This window comes from Dasypus novemcinctus, chromosome 7, assembly GCF_030445035.2.
Source record: "Dasypus novemcinctus isolate mDasNov1 chromosome 7, mDasNov1.1.hap2, whole genome shotgun sequence".
NCBI classification, from domain to species: Eukaryota; Metazoa; Chordata; class Mammalia; order Cingulata; family Dasypodidae; genus Dasypus; species Dasypus novemcinctus.
In genome coordinates, this window is record NC_080679.1 from 42,745,293 (window position 1) to 42,763,197 (window position 17,905).

General features: G+C 39.3%; 1 protein-coding gene across 2 annotated transcripts in view; it reads right to left on the bottom strand.

The window, feature by feature from the left end:
- The window catches only part of BMPR2 (bone morphogenetic protein receptor type 2), a 208,266-nt gene that overhangs the window by 126,211 nt on the left and 64,150 nt on the right, over positions 1-17,905 (bottom strand). The window lies entirely within an intron of this gene.

The following is a 17,905-nucleotide window of genomic DNA, read 5'->3' on the forward strand; positions in this document are numbered from 1 at the left end:
GTTTGAATCCTTTCAGTGGTTTCCATCTACCTTCAGGATAATTTCCAAAATCCTTAATATGATGTATAACCACCATGCATGATCTAACATCAGCATACCATCTTCTAGCGTATCCACACTTGAGCCATAGAATGCCATTCTCTTTCTCAATTGAGAGACTTCATGCATTCTATTCCCACTACCTGGTGGAATGCCTCATCTACTTAACTCTTATTCAGCTTTAACATTTCTTCTTCAGAGAATCCCTCCCAAACACCCCAGACCAGTGAGGCAGGAATCCCCTATTAACGCTACCATACCATTCTCTACTTATTTACAAACTCCACACATTACTATACTATGCTTCACTTAATCAGTAAATTGTAAGCTCTATGAGAGTAGGAGCTGAGTTTTTATTTACTGCTATTATCTTCAGCACATGGCACTATATCCAGCAATAAATGCTTACTGAATAAATGATTAATGCCATTTCCTTCTCCTAAATTTGCCATTGAAAAGCAAAGAAGTGTAATTAGAACCATGTTTTTTTAAAAGAAAAAAAAAAAAAAAAAGGCAGGGTGCACCAGCAAAATGAAAACATATTATCTATACAAAAACAAATACAGTACTGTGTCATGTGTGTGACTACCGTAGGATTGGAGGGGCACCACCTGCTGTACAGGGTGCCAAGGCAGCAGCTTGAGAGAGGCCCTGGCCTCTGTGCTTTTGTCTGGCAGAATCAGGATGAGACAAAGATACAATTCTTTCCCACCGCCCTGATAATCAAAAGTTCTGGCTGGACCTTTAAGTGCACACCAAGATTGTGTGGAGCGAGACGAAAAGCACAAACTATGGTGCTGAGATGGATTAATAAGGAGCTTAAGTGATTTGGCCCTTGACCTCCCAGCACAGTGTTCTGCTTGTCCAATTGGGAATGATATGTTTCATTGGCAAGCCACAATTATGGGATGTAATGACATCCCATATCAAGGCAGTGTATTGTTTTTTTTTAAGGAGGTCTTAATTTAGCACAGCATAAATATTTTACTTTTTTATTTATTTCTCCTCCCCCCTCATTGTTTGTGCTCACTGTCTGCTCTCTATGTCTCCTCATCTTCTTTTTAGGAGGTACCAGGAACCGAATCTGGGACCTCCCATGTGGGGAAGAAGGCCCTAATCACCGACAAGCCAACTCCGTCCCCTGTTGCATCTCTTGTGTCTCCTTGTTGCTTCATATCTTGTGTCATCTTGTTGCATCATCTCGCCGTGCCAGCCTGTTGTGTCAATTCGTTGTCTTGCTCGTCTTCTTTAGGAGGCACTGGAAACCAAACCCAGGACCACCCAAGTGGTAGGTGAATGCCCAAGTGCTTAAGCCACATCTGCTTCCCCAATGTATTCTCTCTGACAGTTCATTTTCCTACAGACTACCCCTTCAAATCACTTCAAATCACTTACAGCAAGAATTTTTCATCCAAATATTAACAGTAATGGCAGCATTGGTCTCAATATTCTAAGATCACGGCAGTCCACTGCTTTAACTATTTCTAAAGTTCTTTTACCCATTTGTTCACCATATGAACCAAACCCACATGACCCTCTAGTGCTAGAGAGTGCATGAATCTTTAAAACAGAGATAATTACAACAGACTCTCTCAGGAATGGACTCAGAAGTATGCCATTAAATGCTACCTTAAAGTCATAAGAACCAGCATTATAGCTGGAATAAACTTTAAATTACTGTTCCTTTTTTCAGATTTCTTATCCAGTCGCTCCCCTATCAGACCTCATCTTTTTTCCATTCATTCACATGCTCATCTGAGAAGACTTAAGTTCACCTGCTTCTGGACAATAACTGCTTTTAGAAACTGTGAAGTAGTTACAAGAGAACTGTTGCCCAAGATGCAGAATTTTTTTAAAATACATCATGTGTATTCTAACTTGGCTATGAGACTCCTCACTGCTCTAACATGGTGAAGAAGTCATCTGAGGAAGGAGATGAGTGTTCAGTTGTCACATCAACTAGTACAGAATGTTCCTAACAGCTTCATTCACATTAATCCAAAATTGGAAACAACCAAAAAATCCATAAACTGTTGAATGGATCAATAAAACGTTGATATATCCATATAATAAAATAGTGTGCAGCAGTAAAAAGGGATAAACTAATACATGCAACAATATGGATGAGTATTAAAACCACCGTAAAATACACCAAATATTCATAAGAGCATTCACAATAGACAAAAAGTGGAGGCAACCCAAGTGTACATCAACAGATGAATGCATAAACAAGATGTGGTATGTCCATATAATGGAATAGTATTCATACACAAAAAGAAATGAAATTTTGATAAATGCTACAACATAGATGAACTATGGTTAAATACATGTTGAGTGAAATAAACCAGACACAAAAGGACAAACATATGATTCCACTTATATGAAATACCTAGAATATGCAAATTCATGGAGATAGAAAGAAGATTACAGGGTATAAGGGAGAGGGGATGAGGTGGAGAATGAGGAGTTAATACTTAATGGGTACAAAGTTTCTATTTAGGATGATGGAAAAGTTTAGGTAATGGATAGTAGGGATGGTAGCACAACATTGTGACACCACTGAATTGTATGTATGAAAGCTGTTAAAATGTGGAATGTTAGGTTGTATATATGTTACCACATTAAACATTTTTATAAAAATCATGTGCTGAGTGAAAGATGCCACATAAGATTACATACCAGAATGATTTTATACGTGTGTGTGTGTGTATACATATATATATAATTTTTTTAAGTAACATAGAGAGGTTACCTGGAATGGAACTAGTGAGGAGAAGCAGGAATGAACGGCAAAGGAGCACAAGGAATCTATGGTTTAGGCCCCTTAAGTATTTTTTAATGCTTTTTATTTTTATTTTCACTCTAGTAACAAATATACAATCTAAGATTTCCTCTTTAAACCACTTGACATATATACTTCAGTGCTGTTAATCACATTCACAATGTTATGCAACCATCACCACCATCCATTACCAAAACTTTACAATCAAGCCAAAGAGAATCTCTGTACAATTCAATTATTACCTCCCCATTCTCTAGTTCCAACCTGGACCCAGGTAAACTATACTCCAGATTCTGACTCTATGAGTTTGCTTATTCTAGTTATTTCGGATCATGTAATATTTGTCCTTTTGTGTCTGGCTTATTTCACTCAATATGATGTCTTCAAGGTACAACACCATGTTGTCACATGCCTTAGAACTTTATTCCGTTTTACAGCTGAATAACAGTCCCCACATTTTATTTATCCATTCATCAGTTGATGGACCCTTTGGATGCTTCCATCTTTTGGTAATTACGAATAATTCTGCCATGAACATTAGTGTACAAATATCTGTTCAAGTCTCTGCTTTCAATTCTTTTGGGTATATAGATGAGGGATTTCCAGGTCATATGGTAATTTTATATTTAATTTTCTGAGGAACTGCCAAACTGTCTTGTACAGTAGCTGTTTTTATGTTCCTACCAGGATTGAATGAGTGTTCCCATTTCTCCACATTCTCTCCAACACCAGCACAAGGAATCTTCTGGGTGTAATTAAAATGTTCTTCTATATGCTGATTGTGATGGGGAGCTTATGGCTATGTACAATTATCAAAACTTATCTAGTGAAGAGGATGTGGCTCAAGCAATTTGTGGTTCAGTTCCCAGTGACTCCTTTTTTTTTTTTTTTTTAAGATTTATTTTTTATTTATTTCTCTCCCCTCCCCCCCAAGTTGTCTGCTCTCTGTGTCCATTCACTGTGTGTTCCTCTGTGACCGCTTCTATCCTTATCAGCGGTACCAGGAATCTGTGTTTCTTTTTGTTGCATCATCTTTTTGTGTCAGCTCTCCATGTGTGTGGCGCCATTCTTGGGCAGGCTGCACTTCCTTGCACGCTGGACAGCTCTCCTTATCGGGTGCACTTCTTGTGCATGGGGCTCCCCTATGCAGGGGACACCCCTACATGGCACTGCACTCCTTGCGCACATCAGCACTGCACGTGGGCCAGCTCCACACGGGTCAAGGAGGCCCGGGGTTTGAACCACGGACCTCCCATGTGGTAGACAGACGCCCTATCCATTGGGCCAAGTCCGCTTCCTCCCAGTATCTCCTAAAGAAGACAGTGAGCTGGCGGGACGGGCAGAAGCAGCAAGCTGACACAACAAGATGGCACAACAAGAGACACAAGAAGAAAAACAACAAAACAAAGCAGGCAGCAGAGGTTCCCGGTGCCTCCTAAAGAGAACAAGCAGGATGGTGAGCTGTCGTGACAGGCAGGTGCAGCAAGCTGATGCGACAAGATTATGCAACAAGAGACACAGGAAGAAAAACATAACAAGAGACAACAAAGCAGGGAACAGAGGTGGCTTAAGTAATTAGGTGCCTCCCTCCCACATTGGAGGTCCAGGGTTCGATTCCCAGTGCCTCCTAAAGAAATAAAGAAGATGAACAAACACAGCAAGTGCAAACAACGAGGGGATGGGGAAAGATAAAGTAAATTGGAAAAAAAAAAACTCGCCTAATTGTATAGTTTAAATGCATTCAATTTATACTTCAATTACGATCATATGTAAAAAGATAGGATACAGGACACAGATGTGGCTCAAGTTGGGCGCCTGACTACTACAGTTCCTGGTACCTCCTAAAGATGACAAGCAAGTCAGTGAGTTGACACAATGAAGAGACATGGCAAGCAGACACAACAAAGAGATGTGGCAAGCAGGCACAACAAAGAAACACAGCAAACAGATACAACAAAAAGATGCAACGAAGAAACACAATGAGACACAACAAGCAGGAAACGGAGGTGGCTCAAGGGATTAGGTGGCTCCCTCCCACATGGGTGGTCCTGGGTTTGGCTCCTGGTACCTCTTTAAAAGAAGATGAGCATAAACAGACAGAGAGCAGACAACAGTGAGCGCAAACAAGGCGGGGGGGGACGACATAAATTTTTAAAATAAATCTTAAAAAAAAAGACAGGAAACAATATAAAGCTGAACAAGAACAAGACAACATAGTTCAGGAAAATTTAAATAGTTTCCATTCACACCGTAAATAAATTAAATGACGAGATGTTTTACTGAGTCACAGACTCCTGTGTCTAACCTACAATCCTTTAAAAAGTAGGCTGAATAAATTATATTAGCATGGGATGAATAAATTTTACCTTAAATTTTACTGGCTGGAATTTTTAACAAGATGTTCACTGTCACCCTGTATCTAAAGAATCCAAGGGTCACAAACATTCATTTTTCAGTAGTAATAATATATTTATCTGTACTACAGAAAACTAAATGCCTTATCTTTACCCCAGAACGAACTTCGGGGACTTATCCTGGTAGGCTTGTGTGTTTGGCTTCTGTTTATCTAAGTGTCAAAATTAACTATCTAAAATAAATAACACAGGAGCCTTGCAGTAGTGAAGCAAATAACTGAAAAACTGAAGCAACAGTTATCCCTTTCCCAGAACACAAACTTCCCAGGACAAACACAATTGAGGTTCCAAAGAATTGTGTTAGGAAATACAAAAAAGAGAGAGTATCTTAACCTAACAGAAATGCTCCTATAGAATATGGTATAATCTCAAATTTCTAAATTCAATTATAAGCTATCAAGTAAAGAAGTTCCTTATTTTTCAAATGTTATAGTGAATAATTTTGTAAAGCAGATAATTCTTTCAAAAGGAAATAATTATCCCTTAACTTATAAATTTCTATATCCAGATTACAAGAGATTAAACTACCATTCTGCCAAGTATTCCTAGAACATGAGAGAGAGAGCAGAGTGGAAAGATTAAAATCCTTCTAAATTTCTTCTTCAGGATGTTCATTAATTTGATGCTGTGTCAAGGGTTCCTGAAACCATACCCAGGTTCAGTGACATTCTAAGAGGACCTACAGGACATAACTATACTCACAGCCATGAGTTACTACAGCCAAAGAGTACAAAGCAAAATCAGCAGAGGGAAAAGCCACATGCAGTGAAGTCTGGAGGAAACCAAATGCAAACTTACAAACCTCTTTTCACCGTGGAATTACATAGCATGTACATAATTCCTCCAGCATTGAATTGTTACAACACAAGAAATTTCTACCAGGAAGTTCACTTGCAACTTTGTATCCAAACTTTTTATTGGGGGACGAGATACACAGGCACCCTCTGTCTATCACATACCAAAACTCCAGATATCCAGAAGGGAAGGAGGTTTCAAAATAAACCATATTGATTACAGTTTAGGCGCAGTAAACCACTCTTATCAATCAGGGAGTGGCAGGAACATTACCAAAATCTAAGTTCCCAGGCGCCAAACAAGGGCCAAACTTGCAAGCCAGCCTTTCCAAGGACTGCAGTCTGAGGCCTACTACGTTAACTTCATTTCTGCACAGATGCCTAATAGAAAGGTCACAAAAAGCTATTTTTAAAAATGGAACAGGAAAACTTTGAGCATTCACATTAAAAAAAAAAAGATAAACCCCTACCTCTCACTATATATAAAAATTAACTCAATGGATCAAAGATCTAAATATAGGAGTTAAAACTACAAAACTCTTAGAACATATACAAATAGCCAATAAGCCCATGAAAAAATGCTCACTATCATTAGTGAATAAGGAAATGCAAATCAAAATCACAATGAAAAATCACTTCGTGGTTCATGATTGTAAAAAAGGTGCATAATAACAAATATTAGTGAGGATATGGAGAAATGAACCCTGTGTACTGGCTGGTAGAGATGTAAAATGGTGCAGCCCTTGAGGAAAACAGTTTGGTTCCTCAAAAAAAAAAACACAGAATTACCATATAACCTAGTCATTCCATTCCTCAGTATAAACCCAAGAGAAAAGAAGACACATATCCAATCAAGAACTTATACATGGGAGTAGATGTGGCTTGAGCAGTTGAACACCTGCCTCCCACATGGGAAGTCCTGGGTTCAGTTCCCAGTTGAAGACAAACAATACGCAAAAGACAACACGCAGACAACATGCAAAAACAATGCACAGAAAACAATATACAAAAACAACACACAGACAATGCACAAAAATTAATGGGCAGCCAATGAGCAAAAACAAAGTAAGCAGGGAGCAGATGTGGCTTGTGCAGTTGAGCACCTGCCTCCCACACGGGAGGTCCTGTGTTCAGTTCCTGGTGCCTCCTAAAGAAAAACAGACAACAAGCAAAAATAACAAGCCGACAGATGAGGAAGCCATCTGCAGGAGGGGGGAAACTTGTACATGAGTATTCACAGAATCATTATTCATAATAGCCAAAGGCAGAAACAACCCAAATATCTATCAACTGATAAATGGATAAATAAAATGTGGTATATCTATAATGGAATACTATTAAGCAATAAAAAGGAATAAAGTACTGATACATGCTATAGTATGGGTAAACCTTAAAAACATTATGCTAAGTGAAAGAAGTCTATCACAAAAGACCACATATTGTATGATTCTACTTACATAAATTGTCCAGAACAGACAAATTCATAGAGACAGAAAGAAGACTCGTGGTTGCGAGGGGATAGAGTAAAGAGGAACTCCTGCTAATGGGTACAGGGCTTCTTTTTGGGGGGAGGGAAAGGCTACCAAATTACTTTACTTGAAGGAATGGTACAAATGAAAGACCTAGGTGGATGTTTTTATACAACTTATAGAAAAGGTAAAGGCAACCCAACATGCACGCATTGCCATAGTGACCGCAGAAGTCACCCCTGTGGCTACGGGGAAGCCAGCTAAGGTTTGGCTCTTATCATCATTTCCCAGGGTGTGCCTGTGAAAGAGAATCTGCGAAGCCAGATTCCAAGGACCCCGTCTTGCACAAGGTGGTTAAATAGGCACCCAATTCTTTGATGGCTTTCACCTATTCATTCAGGCAATGAAGCTCAATTAAGTTATACAAATGGTCATTTTTGTCAGTGGCCAGTATGTGCAGTTCCAGTTGTGCCTAGTCCATCCCTTTTTCCAAATATAACTCATACCCCCATTGCTTTCCAACAGCTCTCCTGGTCCTCATGTTCTGGTTTCTTGATATCCTGAAGGACAATTTGGCCACTTCCTTAGTTCTGCAGCTTTCTAGGTTTCTCAGCAAGTTCCCTCTCCTCATGAGATTAGTGAACAAAATATTCGGTAAAGTTTTTCAAAGTCACATCATCATGGTCAAAGTATTGAGACATGGACAGGGATACATAAGAGGCACACAGCTCCACGTTGATCTGACAATTGATGGAGGCCCCTAAGTCATGGCTGTAGTCCTGCCACTACTATGAGGGGGTACATGGTCATCAGGGCAGGTGGCTGAGGAGAGGTGTTGGCTGGGCTCTGCGGTGGTGGGAGATGGCAGTGAGGAGGTGGTAGAGGGTTGGCTCAGAGCAATCAGCTGAAGGGGCCAAGTACTGGATTCCATTCCAGCACTGTTTGAAGCTGGAAACCGAGGCAACTCTCTGTGAAGACGTATGGCCCAGAGCTTCTTTGGGAGTGCTGAAAAATATTCTAAAATTGGTTGTGGTGATGGTTGCACAACTCTGTGAATATACTGAAATACCACTGAATTGTATTCTTTAAATGGATGAAATGTATGATATGCATATATCTCAATAAAGGTGTTATAAAAAGAATATAAACATGTGCATCAATAAAAAAAACAGTGCAAAACTTATGTGCAATAAACTGTGATCTTTTCTGTTCTTTTTGCTTATTTTAATGCTGATTAGAGGCCACAGATTAAAAAACACTGATTTAGGAGCTCAGGAGACATAAAAATTCCCAAACCACAGTGGAAGTACAGCTTGGTAAATATTACATCTTTTGAATCAGAAAAACAATAGTAAATATGGACTCTTTTTTTTTTTAAGATACATAGACCACAAAAAATGTTACATTAAAAAATATAAGAGGTTCCCATATACCCCACACCCCACCCCACCCCACTCCTCCAACATCAACAACTTCTTTCATCATTGTGGCACATTCATTCCATTTGGTGAAACATGGACTCTTACAGCTCCCAATCCAATGTTAACCATAACCTCTTGCAGCTACTCTTTTTTTCAGGTGGCTGTACCTTTGACCTAATTGAATTTAACTCCAGTCCCTATATGCCCAGTATCAAATTAAAGGATTAGGCACTGGGGTGGGAATGAAGAGGAGGTAGTGATCTTTCATTCCCTACATATATGCAGTACTGACACACATGTACACACACAAAGATGGTTGAATATTTACTTCTCGGAATTAATACTTCTCTATATGAATTTGTACTTATCTGTTGTCTATAAAATCATAGCTATAAACTGGGTGTAACAATGTTTACAAATGTTCCTGAAAATGAATGTAACCAGCTATTAGTTTAGTAAACACAAATTCATGTGTACATAAATCTCATCAATTATATTATTTCTCCCTATATGCAACATGTTATCCCCATCCCCATACTATCTTTCCTCAGAAAATACATTCCAGCCTTAACTAAAAATTCAATTATCCTTTCTAATAGGAAAAATATATATATACTAATTAACAGCAACAATTGAAAATGCCAAGACACTGAATTTAAGCTATGCTCGGGTCGTAGAGCAGAAAATCTTAGATCCAAGTCATAGTCCCAATAAGCTGATTACCCAGGAAAACGTTATCAAAAAAGTGCATTTTTACTCTTTCCCTCATGCAGTTGCTTACTATCCTCTGCTCTATCACAACCACCATAATTCAACAAACTGCTTCTTGTGAACTGAGCCTTAGTCTTTTTTGTTGTTGTTGCATCATCTTGTTGTGTCAACTCTCTGTGTGTGCAGCGCCATTCCTGGGCAGGCTGCACTTCATTTTGCGCTGCGCGGCTCTCCTTACCGGGCACACTCCTTATGGGTCATATTCCTTGCTCGTGGGGCTCCTCTACGCAGGGGGCACCCCTGCATGGCAGGGCACTCCTTGCGCGCATCAGCACTGCACGTAGGCCAGCTCCACACGGGTCAAGGAGGCCCGGGATTTGAACCACAGACCTCCCCTGAGGTAGATGGATGCCCTATCCACTGGGCCAAGTCCGCTTCCCTGAGCCTTAGTCTTAAACCCTATTCCAGGGATTCTAAATATAAAGACTTCAAAAACTTTTACAGGTAAATATGGGCATTTTGGGGTGGGAAATGCGCACAGCTTCTGTCTAAAATGAGAAAACATGGAGGCATGGCATATTTCAAAGACAAAGAAACCTGATGACTATCTCTTCAATATCCTATCAGAGCTAGCTATTGTCCAGCAATTATACTATTTCTTCAAGGAAAAGAACCATGACTTCAATCCAGTTAAATCACTACCACTTCCCCCAAGGAACAGATATTTCACAGCAAACACCTACAAAATCCACTATGAAACAAACAAAAAAAGAGGTACCAATTCAGCCAGAGAGAATTGATCTAGAATACAAAAGTAGTATTCATGATCCAGACCACTACTGTACGTACCAGCTGACAGGGAATTTGTCTATGAGTTGAAAATGCCAATTACTGGGGGGAGGGGGTCTCTCTCCCTTGTCAGGATTTCAGATGAGCCCAGAGAAGTTACTGTATTTCAACAAGACTTCCAGGCAACTTTGTTCAATAAGGTCTAGATTTTAAAAATAATTCAGAGTTGTCTTCAATTCTGTTCAATCTTTTCATCATTAAATTATTTATGTGGATGACCATTTATCTACTAAAATGGTCATCCACAAATTTATTTCTGTAAATAATTAGATATTCACATGTATATTTTCCTAACAGAATTGCCATATAAGGTTGTATATTGCTCTGTATAGTAATTCCTACCCTAATACTAAGCACATCTATGCCCTTTAAAAGAACATAATTGGAATGAAAAAGGGAAGATTATCCTATTTTTAAAAAGTTTCCTGAGCTAATGAATTTTTTAAGAGTGACTAAACTATTTCCAAGTAGAAATTTTTCTATACATCTATAAATGTAAACAAACTGTACTCCAACAAAACTTCTGAAAATAGTGACTTTTTAGTCCAACTGAATAGACTGCTTTTAGTCCTAACATACCAACTGCCCCTAAGACATCTGGCATTAATAACTATAAATACCTTCTTTAGGTCTAATCTGATTTTCTATTTTCTATCTCTCTGGCCACTTCTTAGTCCCCTGTACTTCCATGGACATCTTAAATGTCCAGGATTCTTTTCCAAACTCTTTTTTAGTCTATACTCTATTCCTAGAGCAACTCACTGTCTTCAAATACCAGCTATTCACATCAGACTTGCAAATCTCAAACCTAGATCTTTTTTCCTGAGCTTCAGACTAAGTATATCAAATAACATTCTAGACATTTTAACTTGGAATAATCACAACCATTTGATACTCCACCTTTCCCAAAATGAATTCATCATTTTCCCTCTTTCTCCATCCTCCAAATTGTTCCTCCTCTTGTAAATGGTTGGGGCAGGAGAAGGTAATGGAGAGGCTGTACATTTTAAAGGTTAAGAGCATGGGCTTTGGAGCCAGAGTGCATGAATTTAAATCTCAGGTCCATACTAACTAGATGTGCAACTTCGTAAGTTTTAGAAGTTTATGTTTCTAAAAGCAAAACTTAAATCAAATATTACAATATCACCAGCGTCATTCTCTACCCAATCTCATCTTTCCATAAGTCTCATATTTCTCCTTTAATTTCAATCCAGAGATGTTCATCTCACCCACTTCTCATGACTTCACCTCCAGAAGGACCCACCATCACTATCTAATTGCCAACTTCCAAATAATAATGACATTAATAATGGCCCTAAACAGTCTGGAAGTCCAGTGAAGACGACATTTAGCCATACACTTTGCTTGCCTCCAGACCTGGGACAGCAACACTTTTGAATGTCCTAGACATCTGCTACCATAATAGCTGGAGATGGCTTTATAATTTCCAGCCTCAGAAGGCCTAGTCAGAATAGTGCCTAGTCAAACCTCAAAGCAGTAAACTGGACTGAGCACTTGAGAATCTTTTTTTTTTTCTTTTTTCATTTTACTTCAAGAAAAATAGGTCTTCAGCTGCCTTTAGTATTCTTTCTGTATGTTTAACGAGGAATGGGGGACTAAACCCAGGACCTCAGACATGGGAGGCAGGCGTGCAATCACTGAGCTACATCTGTTCCCCAGTATATATATATATATATATTTTTTTAAAGATTTATTTATTTATTTAATTCCCCTCCTCCCCTGGTTGTCTGTTCTCTGTGTCTGTTTGCTGCATCTTGTTTCTTTGTCCGCTTCTGTTGTTGTCGTCAGCGGCACAGGAAGTATGGGCGGCGCCATTCCTGGGCAGGCTGCACTTTCTTTCGCGCTGGGCGGCTCTCCTTATGGGGCACACTCCTTGCGCGTGGGGCTCCCCTACGCAGGGGACACCCCTGCGTGGCAGGGCACTCCTTGCGCACATCAGCACTGCGCATGGGCCAGCTCCACACGGGTCAAGGAGGCCCGGGGTTTGAACTGCAGACCTCCCATGTGGTAGACAGACACCCTAACCACTGGGCCAAGTCCGCTTCCCTCCCCAGTATATTTTTAACTAAGGTGAAAATATGCAAAGCAAGTGCCAGACTATATGATAAAATGACCTAAATACTTAAAAAATAGAATCTGAGAAAAAGAATAGATGTATGCCTCTTTTTTTCTTTTCAAGATTTATTTTATTTATTTCTCTCCCCTTCCCTCCCATTGTCTGCTCCCTGTGTCCATTTGCTGTGTGTTCTTCTGTGTCTGCTTGCATTCCTGTCATGCAGCACTGGGAAACCATGTTGCTTTTTTTTGTTATGTCATCTTGCTGTGTCAGCTCTCCATGTGTGCAGCACCACTCCTAAGCAGGCTGCATTTTATTCACGTGGGGCAGCTCTCCTTGTGGGGCATACTCCTTGCACATGGGGCACCACTATGCAGGGAACACCCGAGTGGCACGGCACTCTTTGAATACGGCAGCACTGTACAGTGGACCAGTTCACCACACGGGTCAGGAGGCCCTGGGTATCGAACCCTGGACCCTCCATATGGTAGGCAGACACTATTGGTTAAGCCACAACCCCTTCCCAGATGTACACATTTTAATGAGCATTACATCTAATCTAGGCTCACATTAGATTTTAAATCATAAAAAAAAATAAAATGAGGTGTCAACCCAGACTATAAAGAATGAGAGAGGCCATGTCTTAGTAAATATTATTGTGCTAATGCAGGGTTTTTCTACCTCGACACTATTAGCCTTTTGGGAACTGTTCTATGCACTGTAAAATATTGAGCAAGCAGCATCTCTGGCTTCTATCCAGTAGATGCAGTAGCATATCCTTTTTGCAGCCAAAAACGTCTCCAGATATTGCCAAATGTCCCCTGGGGGCAAAATCCACCCAATCTCCAACCGCATTAAGTACCACTGGGCTAATGAAATAATAAAGAATATTCAAATGACCAATAAGAAATAAATTATTACCTGGCTTTGGAAATTATTTACTTTTCTACTTATATATGAACATGGGCAATATTTGTGATCTAGAAATCATCTATATTTTTATATCTACATTTAGTTTTAATAGTTAAATATTTTAATGTATATTAGAAAAAACTAAATAACTAGTACATAAACCTGTAAGTTTTGTGGAAATTTTTTCTTTTGTTTTAGAATCTAAAGGTTATATATATAAATTTTTTTTTTTAAAGATTTATTTATTTAATTTCCCCCCCTCCCCTGGTTGTCTGTTCTTGGTGTCTATTTGCTGCGTCTTGTTTCTTTGTCCACTTCTGTTGTAGCGGCATGGGAAGTGTGGGCGGCGCCATTCCTGGGCAGGCTGCTCTTTCTTTTCACGCTGGGCGGCTCTCCTCATGGGCGCACTCCTTGCGTGTCGGGCTCCCCCACGCGGGGGACACCCCTGCGTGGCACGGCACTCCTTGCGTGCATCAGCGCTGCGCATGGCCAGCTCCACACGGGTCAAGGAGGCCCGGGGTTTGAACCGCGGACCTCCCATATGGTAGACGGACGCCCTAACCACTGGGCCAAAGTCCGTTTCCCCTATAAATTTTTTTTTAAGTTTATATAGTAACATATATAACATCAAGTTTGTCATTTTCACCATTTTAAGTGTACAATTCAGTAGCAACATTGTGCAACCAAACCCCATTTCCAAAAATTTTCATCACCTCAAAGAGAAACTATACACAATAAGCAATAACTAACCATTTCCACCTCCCCCTAGCCCCTGGCAACTTTCAATCTACTTTTTGTTTCTACAAATTTGCCCATTTTAGACATTTTACATAAGTGGAATCATAAAATATATGTCTATCTGTGTCTGGTTTATTTTAATTAGCATAATTTTTTAAGGCTCATCCATGTTGTAGCACTCATTCCTTTTTACGGCTGAATAATATTCTACTATATATAGATCACATTTTGTTTAGCCATTCATCTGTCAATGGACACTTGGGTTGTTTCCATCTTTTGGCTCTTGCGAATAATGCTGTTATGAATATTGGCATACAAGTTTTTGTATGAGTCCTTGTTTTCAATTATTTTGGGATATATGCTTAGAATTGCTGGGTCATACAGTAATTCTGTTTAACTTTTTTTTTTTTAGGACTTATTTTTTTAATTATTTCTCCACACCCCTTCATTGTTTGCATTTGCTGTGTCTATCTGTTAGGTGCTGGTCTTCTTTTTCTAGGATACAGCAGGAACTGAACCTGGAACCTCCTATGTGGGAGGGAGGCGCCTAATCGCTTGAGCCATCTTCGCTCCCTTTGTTGTGTCTCTCATTGTTTTCCTCCTTGTGTATCTTCTTGCATTAGCTTACCATATCTGCCCGTCATGTCAACTTGCTGTCTTCTTATCTTCTTTAGGTGGCACCAGGAACCTAATCCGGCACCTCCCATGTGGTAATCAGAAGCTCAATTGCTTGAGCCACATCCACTTCCCGTTTAACTTTGAAGAGGCCAACAAACTGCTTTCCAACTGGCTATACCATTTTGCATTCTCAACAACAAAGCATAAGGGTTCCTATTTCTCTGCATCCTTGTCAACACTTGTTATTTTCCTTTTTTTTTTAGTAACAGTCATCTTGTGGGTATGAAGTAGTATCTCACTGTGGTTTTGATTTTCATTTCTCTAATGACTAATAGCTGAAATTTGAAAATATTTTAATCTACAAAATGAATACAAATCCTAAAGGAATTATCTGACTATGTGAGCCTTAAAGAAGCCATCTCTCTTCATGAAAGGAAGGGCAGAGGAACCAACATTTGTCATTTAAAGTCTACTGTATTGCATTATATTGTGCTATTTTATGCAATTTATTATATATTTATATTTCTTAATGACAAAACACTGTAGTGCATCTATTACATTACTATACTATTACATAGAATAGAATACCTCTAGAAGGATATAAGAAACAATAACAATGGTTGCCTTGTGTTTTAGTTCCCTTGGCTTCTCAAGCAAATGCCATGTAAGGGATGACTTAAACAATAGGAAATTTATTTGCTCACAGTTTTGCAAGCAGCATCTCTGGCATTCAAGTCCATGGCATCATCAAGGTGATATTTTCTTCCTGAAGACAGGAATTTTGGAGCTGGCTGCCAGCAATCCTTGGTGCATGGTTCCTCTGTCACATGTCAATGCACCTGTGACCTTTCTTGGCTTCTCAGTTCACTTCAAGGTTCTGCTGAATTTCAGCCACTTCCTGTGGCTTTCTCTATTTGTGTCCTATATTTAATCTCCTCCAGAGAAAATTATTCCAGTAGTCTTTATCTTTGTATTTATCTTTGTATCATGCTGAAACATGCTACTTTGAACACAACAGATACAATAAGCCAATGCAAAATGTGTCATAACCCCAAGCAAAGGAGATATGATGGACAGAAAAACACTGAGCAGCAACTTAAATTTTCTTTCCTAGTCTCAATAAAGTAGCATAACTTACCACATTGAAGTTTGTTTAATAGCTGGGAAAAGGTACCTCATCTCTTCTCTAATCATAAAATACCAATTCTTCCAAAAGGTTTTAATTTCAGAATCATTTAAAGTTCTTAAAATACGGGTTACGCTTGTACAGCTATTTGTTAGTTTTATAAAATGTTTTGAATACAGTGCATATTATCAAATAACCTAACAATTTGGCAAATTGGGCAAAAAGAATAGGTCAAATCTGTTCATCAGTAAAGTCAGTTAAAATCAGTAGTCCAGCAGCCCTACTTAGGCACCTATCTGATTAAATAATCATCTATTTCATAATGCAATTTACTTAACTCATTCAATAATTCTTGGCCATATTTGATCCATGTGATCCAGTTTTTTGCCCACAGCTGAGCTGCAAGAAAAGAAGCCTCAGAGAGGCTCAAAATTATCTAGGATTTTTTCAAAATCTAATATATATGACAAAAATTTTTAAGAATTATAAATTAATCTATTGAAAGGTAAGTCTCCCACTCTGTCTCCTACCTCCCAGTTCCCCTCCCCTATTATTACTTACATCATTTATATTTATCCTTCTAGAGACTGTCTATGCATATACAAATATCACCTTGTTATATAATATCCTACAAATACCCTTTTCTCTTCACTTAATGCAAATTGAAAATTATGACTTTTTATAGTATGTAGAGAAAGCCTTAGATGTTTTTATTATATAAAAACTTTGCTCGGGGAACAGATGTGGCTCAAGCAGTTGAGCATCTACTTCCCACATGGGAGGTCCTGGGTTCAGTTCCTAGTACTTCCTTAAAAACAAAAACAAACATCAAGCAAACAAATGAAAAAACCAACTCAGGAGAGTCGATGTGGCTCAGTAGTTGAGTGCCAGCTTTCCACACACAATGTCCCGGTTCAATCCCCAGCTCCGGTGCCTCAAAAAACAAAACAAAACAAAATAAAAACAACTTAACTTGCTTCTAATCTTTTGCTTGTACTATTAATGTTAAAATGAATATCCTTCAACTTAAATATTTTGCCCATAAGTGAATATATCAAACAAATTTCTCAGATTTAATATACAAAGAGGATAAGGGCGCAACTCATCCTATAGCATGCCCGCAATCCATGCCTCAGATTGTGTACTTATTTCTTTTCTTGTTCCTTAATAAACTCTTTAATCCTTTGTCTACCCCTAAAAAATGAAGATAAGGTTCATTTATCCTCTCACTGTTGGAATTGAATCACGTACCCCACAAAAGACATATTCACATCTTTTTTTTTAAAGATTTATTTATTTATTTATCTCTCCTCCCCCTCCCAGTTGTCTATTCTCTGTGTCTATTTGCTGCGTCATCTTCTTTGTCCGCTTCTGTTGTTGTCAGCGGCATGGGAATCTGTGTTTCTTTTTGTTGCGTCATCTTGTTGTGTCAGCTCTCCATGTGTGCGGCGCATTCCTGGGCAGGCTACACTTTCTTTCTCACTGGGCAGCTCTCCTTACGGGGCGCACTCCTTGTACATGGGGCTCCCCTACGCAGGAACACCCCTGCGTGGCAGGGCACTCCTTGCATGCATCAGCACTGCGCATGGGCCAGCTCCACACGCGTCAAGGAGGCCCGGGATTTGAACCACGGACCTCCCACGTGGTAGACCGACACCCTAACCACTGGGCCAAATCTGCTTCCCATATTCACATCTTAATCCTTGTTATTGTGGGTGTGAACTCATTTGTAAATAGGACCTTTGAAAATATTATTAATAGTGAAGGTGTAAGACTCTTTCATGAATATTATCTCAAAGATCCAATTTAGATAAAGCCAAATTGAATCATAGTCCATAAAACCGGAGTCCTTAAAAGGCAGAGGAAATTCCAACATAGTCGGTAGAGCCAGAAGTCAGCAAAAGTCAGCAATCAAAGGATGAGACAGGATGAGACAAAGGCAAGAGATTGCCCTG